A 6,759-nucleotide genomic window follows, 5' to 3' on the forward strand; every position below is an offset into this window, starting at 1 on the left:
AGATATGGATTTCCCCTATCCTGCATGCAATTCTTCTGCCAAGACTACATCCGCGGGCTCACAGAATGCCTTATCCACTATCATCATATTCTACACTGAATTGCTTCTGAAAAAGGCACTCACTTTATGGATAAAGATGTGAGGGAGTGAACTCATGCTAATAAAATTCACTAGTCTTACCATATTCCCCATCATCTTGAAGCAGCTGGTTTGTTAGAACAGTGGAATTGACTTTTGTAGTCACAATTATAGTGCCAATTAGGTGACGATACTGTGCAGGGCTGGGGAAAAGTTCTCCAGAAGGCCATGTATGCTCTGAATCAGTGTCTGATATATTGTACTGTTTTTCTCATGGCTAGGATTCAACGGTCCAGAAATCAAGGGGTGGAAGTGCAAGTGGCACCACCCACCATCACCTCAGGTGACCCCCCAACAAAATTTTTGTTTCCATTCCTGTGGCATTATGTTACTCTGGACTAGAGATCTTAGTTCTAGAGTAAGGAACACTACCATCAGGAGACACAACAATAATTCCACTAAACAGGAAGTTAAGATTGTCACCTGTCCACTTGGACTTCTCCTACCTCTGAGTCAACTGGCCAAGAATGGAGTTACGGTGTTGGCTGGAGTGGCTGACCCATACCATCAAGATGAAATCGGTCTACAACTCCACAATGGATGTAAGGAAGAGTATGTGTGAAACACAGGAGATCCCTTAGGGCGTCTCTTAATATTACCATGCCCTGTGATTAAGATTAATGGGAAACTACAACAACCCAATCCAGGCAGGACTGCAAATGGCTCAGACGCTTCAGGAATAAGGGTTGGGTCGTTTTACCAGTTTAAAAAGCACGGACATCTGAGGTGTCTGCTAAAGGCAAAAGGAATACAGAATGGGTGATAGAAGAAGATTGTTAGCAACTATGACCACCTGACCAGTTACAGAAATGAGGAATGACATGCATATTTTCTCCTTACTTTGTTAAGAATGTGTTTGTACATTTATACATTTGTACTAAGAAAATATCTTCATTTTATTTCCTTACTTTTTCCTTTATTATGTGACATAAGATTTATTGACTCCACGTTAGAATTTAAGTGTTGTTAACTTTATGTAATAGCATTTAGATTAAAAATTAGTGTGCTTCTGGTTGTACGAAGGATAGCAGTGTTATGTTAGGTGTAATTATGACCTTATTATTGTCTTTATTTGCAGAGGTATGTGGGCTTCAGTTGACAAGTGGTAGACTTGTGATGGTTAATATTAAATGTCAACTTAATTGAAATGAAGGACAAAGAGTATTTTTTTTACGTATGTCTGTGAGAGTGTTGCTAGAGGAGATTAATATTTGAGTCAGTGGATTGGGAAAGGCAGATCCACCCTTAATCTTCATGGACATTATCTCTTCAACTGCCACTGCGGGTAGAAAAAGCAGGCAGAAGAAGCTGGAACGAGCAGACGTGCTGAGTTTTCCGGCCTTCCTCTTTCTCCTGTGCTGGATGCTTCCTGCCCTCCGCCATCAGATGCTGAGTTCTTTGGCTTTCGGATTCTTGTACTTACACTAGCGGTTTGCTTGTGGCTCTTGGGCCTTTGATCACAGACTGAACGCTACACTGTTGTCTTCCCTACTTCTCAGGTTTTGGATTTAAACAGCTCCACTACAGGCTTTCGTGCTCCTCAACTTGTAGAAGGCCTATTATGGGACTTTACCTTGTGAATCACTTCTCCTTAATAAACTCCCTTTCATACATACATATATCCTATTTGTTCTGTCCCTTTAGAGAACCCCAACTAATAAAAACAGTTACTATAACTTTTTTTTCTTAAGAAAACAACTACTTTTGATATTAAAATTAAAGGGTGAAATAATCCTCTCAGAGTCTTTATAAAAAAGCAATTGTAAAATGCAGTAAATTATATTCTTAACCACGTCCTTTCAGTAAATAAAACTCCATGGAGTATTTCTCAAAATATAGTCACACTTCAGTATCTGTGAGGGATTGGTTTCAGATGACCCTGCAAGTACAAAAATCCACAGATGCTCAAGTATTTTGTATAAAATAGTGTAGTGTTTGTATATAACCTATGTGAATCCTCATGTGTACTATGAAACATTTCTAGATTACTTATAGTAACTAATACAATGTAAACTCTATGTAAAAAGTTGTTATACTGTATTGTTTAGAGAATAATGATATAGAAATCTGTCTGTACATGTTCAGTACAGACACAACCTTTCATTGTTTTCTCCCCAGTGTTTTCAATCCGTGGTTCATTAATTCCATAGACTTGAAACCCACATATATGGAGGGCTTGCTATGTATATATTTTTCTTTTGAAACAGGGTCTTGCTCTGTTGTCCAGGCTGGAGTACAGTGGTATGATCATGGCTCACTGCAGCCTTAATCTACTGTGCTTAAGCCATCCTCCCTCCTCAACTACCTGAATAGCTGGCACTACAGGCATGCACCATCCTGTCCAGCTAAATTTTGTACTTTTAGTAAAGATGAGGTTTTGCCATATTGCCCAGGCTGATCTCAAACTCCTAGGCCCAAGTGATCCACTCAACTTGGCCTCCTAAATTGCTTTTATTACAGGCTTGAGCCACTGATCCTGGCCCATATTTCTTAATTAATGGGAAAGTGCAATGTGTGGTTTAATTAAAGCACTTCTATATAGCATCAGTACAATTCTGACCATGCGGGATTGGCTTAGGTTGGAGATAGATTATGAATACTGAGATTCATAATAATGGATTAAATAGCCTTTTATTAACATTCTATGAATACTATTTTCTCAAATGAGATTTTATAAAACAGTCATTCAAAAAATTTCTTTTTTTTAAACAAAAGACCAGTTTATACATTCCTTTGAATTCTGTCTAAAAAAAATTTAAATATACAAATTACATTCTCAAACCCAAAAGAATCTTTCTAAATAAATGAAATACAGATATAGACAAAGTCAGAACCCAAATTATTTTAAAAACAGTTTTTAAATTATGGTAAATTATATTTTGTAATGGCAAATGCAATAACAAACTGACACTTAACTGTTAAAGTTTCAACAAGTTCAATGATGGAGCAATGGTACCACAATTTACTTAAGTAAGAATTGTTGACAAATGTTTATGCTTTTGTAATATGCTTATTTAAATTTTGTCAATGAATTTAAAGAATAAATGTTGAATCAACCAAAAAAATAGAAATGCATTTATTCTTAAAACATCCGAATTTTGCCCATGAGTCTAAAGTTGTGAATTACAGAAACATCCTGCAGAAAAATCAGGTATTTGGTAAAGCAAGGCACATAGGACAATATTTTTATAAAAGTGCTTGTTCTCTGCTCCCATTACTGTTTTAAATAACGTGGAGATTCTTAAGATGACTTTCAATATACCATAAATTAGTTTTATAAAGCTTTTTTATGTAAAGCATACACCCATAGTAGTTAAATATCATAACAGTGAGTGTATAAATCAAATTGAGTGATGCCAAACCCTTAAGAAAAAACCCAACTCAGTTTAATAACTATACAATGACATTTTAAAAGTTCAATAATTTGATATGTAAGAATCATCAGTATTACAGTAAGTGCAGAGAACATAATTAGTTTTCTTCAGATTATATCTCCTTAGACTCTAAATATCATACTACTTTTTATTCTATGAAATTATGTGACATTCAATATAAATTGATATAAATATTTAAGTTTTAAACTATATATTCCACCATAAAAGTAGCCTACATTTCTAAAATCACATATTAAAGAATTGATAATATAATACTACTATGTCAAAACATCCATCTGTTGCATTTCAAACTTTTCTTCCCAAATATCATATTCTTAATTTGTAAAAACTATTGATTGACGCTCTTCCCCCATGAGTTGGCACATTTTCACATTGAACAAAGTAGTTGCATGATAACAAAACATATAAGAATTCAAATAATGAAGGAGTTATCATTATGAAAGCTTGATACAGTAAGGCTTGTAGAGGTCATGAAAACACACATCACACACACAAGGAAATGCCGTTATCTGTGTATGTGACGTGATTCTAGGACACAGGTCCATCTTCTCATATATGATTACTTTTTATGAATTTAAAATTATAACTACATAGCCCAATCTCTTATAAACATTTTCAAACCCACTAGAAAAGAAAAATATAAATTATGGTTTCTAATAAAATCGTGCTTTGAAATTATACTTCTTTGTCCATTTTTATAACCTCTTGTTCACATTTTTATAACTGTTGTTAGGAATCTTGAAAATTGTGTTTAGATATCTAAAAATGTGTTACTACTGTAACTAACATGCCTATTATCCAACAATTTACCTGTATAATTTTTTAAATTATTAAAGGAGAAACAGACTAATTCTAAATAATTAAATGTGAATGCACACTGCATTAAGTAGTACCCTAACCAATACTTCATTGTGAGCTAAACATGAATCATATTTAGTCTTGAATTCTGCACATTTGCAGGATTTAGATTTTACTTAGCAGTAGGTAAAAATGTAAGTCTGAATATTTTGCAGTTTAAAACTACCATATTCAAAATATGGTGAACTTATTAAACAAATACTCTAAAGGGTGGTTACTGAAAATCATGTTGGGCATCCAGAATGTGTGCTTGGTGCCAGTTTGGAATCACCACCAAATTGATTTTAAAGATTTTGTAATTGTAAATGCTTTTAAACTTTGGATGGAATTGATGAGAACTGCAATTTGTAGACTATGACTGCAAAAGCAAGATAACAATGCCAGTTGATGTTAGGCAAGTGTAGCCAACAGTTTGTAACATCATATTTTTAAGCCAAATTCTGTTTAATAAAATCCATGAGAGCTATATAAAAAGACTTATTTTGTACAGTATTTATATCTATTAGAACAGACTTAAAAAAACATAGAGTATGGCCTGGGCGTGGTAGCTCACACCTGTAATCCCAGCACTTTAGGAGGCCAAGGCAGGTGGATCACAAGGTCAGGAATTCGAGACCAGCCTGGCCAGCATGATGAAACCCCTTCTCTACTAAAAATATAAAAAATTAACCAGGCATGGTGGTGCACGCCTGTAGTCCCAGCTACTTTGGAGGCTGAGGCAAGAGAATTTCTTGAACCCAGCAGGCAGAGGTTGCTGTGAGCTGATATCGCACCACTGCACTCCAGCCTGGGTAACAGAGCAAGACTCCATCTCAAAAATACATATATGTGTGTGTGTGTGTGTGTGTGTGTGTGTATATATTCATACTATATATATACATTCATACTGTATATATACATATTATTTAATATATAATATACATAATATATAATTGAATATATTACATATTTAATTATATAATTATATATAATTAAAGAAATATATATTATACATAATATATAAATATATTATATATCAGAAGTATTTTACTTTTTCATTCATACTGTATATATACATATATACATGTTATATTATATATACATATATTTATATAATATGAATGCTGTATATAATGAAAAATAAAATATTTCTAATACTCAGTATTCCATATATATACTATATATATATACACATATATACAGTATAAATGAAAAAAGTAAAATACTTCTAATAGTAATTTTGTCTATAGTCAATAATTAAAGCAAAACCATATTCAAATTATAAAAAGCATATTTGCCCACCAAATCAACTTACCATTTCTAATATATTCTCTCTCCCTGAATCAACTGATTTAAATAACTCACGTAATCTTCATCATCAGCTCTAGTGTTAATTAAAAGAGAAAAAAAAACCCACTATTTTAAAGCTAAATGGTGGCTCCTTCTCAGCAGCTCTTGTGGGATCATAGAAAGGGAATTAAAAATTTGCTACCTCTCCCAGTCATGTGATCAGAGTATTCCTGGGAACAATAAGTTTATGAGAGACCTAAAAAGTTCTTCTGAGCAGCCTTAAATTTAAAGTTATAGTGCTGTTTAAAATAATATAATATGGTAATCTGGAATATCTCCAAGAAAAGTCATTTTGGTCTCAGTCACTGTTATCTGTACTATTATTTGTTTGAGTGTTGTTTTTGTCAACAGTGGTAGATTAAAGAAATTTTTACAGATCAATGAGTAAAATGTTAATTTAATAACTAACTGTATACAGTATATGCTTGATAGTTCAAAATTCTCCAAATGTAGATATTATACAATAATTATTTTAAATTATTAAATGAGTATTTAATACTTTTAAATTACATTTCAAAAATGTAATGGCGATTACATAAAAATTTTTAATTTAAAATGATATTAAGGATTTATCTGATTTACAGAAATGAAATACAATTAAGAAATTAAGGGCTAACCTCCATTACTGTAAAATTCACTGGCTATTATCTAGCACAGGGGCAACTGGATTGCTTTCAGCAGTCTTAAGGCACTAAAAGATCTTAAAATTCATATGAAGAAATAGTGTGTATCTCTACATTAAATTTAGATATGATATTTATTCTCTGACAGACTTAGAATATTACTTTATTAATTTTTATGTAATTGAACAAAAAACTTTCAGCAATCCTTTATTTAGTAACCTTCTGTATTTGATTTCTAGATGCAATGTGGTTTGTTACATATACACATGTTTTATGCTTAAATATTTATTTTTTAACCATTTAAACAATATGAATCATATTCAGCATGATGATACCTTCACAGACTCTATGGAAGTCCTCTGCGCAAGATTAATGTCGAGATTCCTAATGCACCGTCATGAAAAACCAGTTAAAGA

Source organism: Aotus nancymaae, unplaced genomic scaffold (genome assembly GCF_030222135.1).
Source record: "Aotus nancymaae isolate 86718 unplaced genomic scaffold, 86718_ANA_hifiasm-v0.15.2.pri h1tg000033l, whole genome shotgun sequence".
In the NCBI taxonomy this organism is placed as follows: Eukaryota; Metazoa; Chordata; class Mammalia; order Primates; family Aotidae; genus Aotus; species Aotus nancymaae.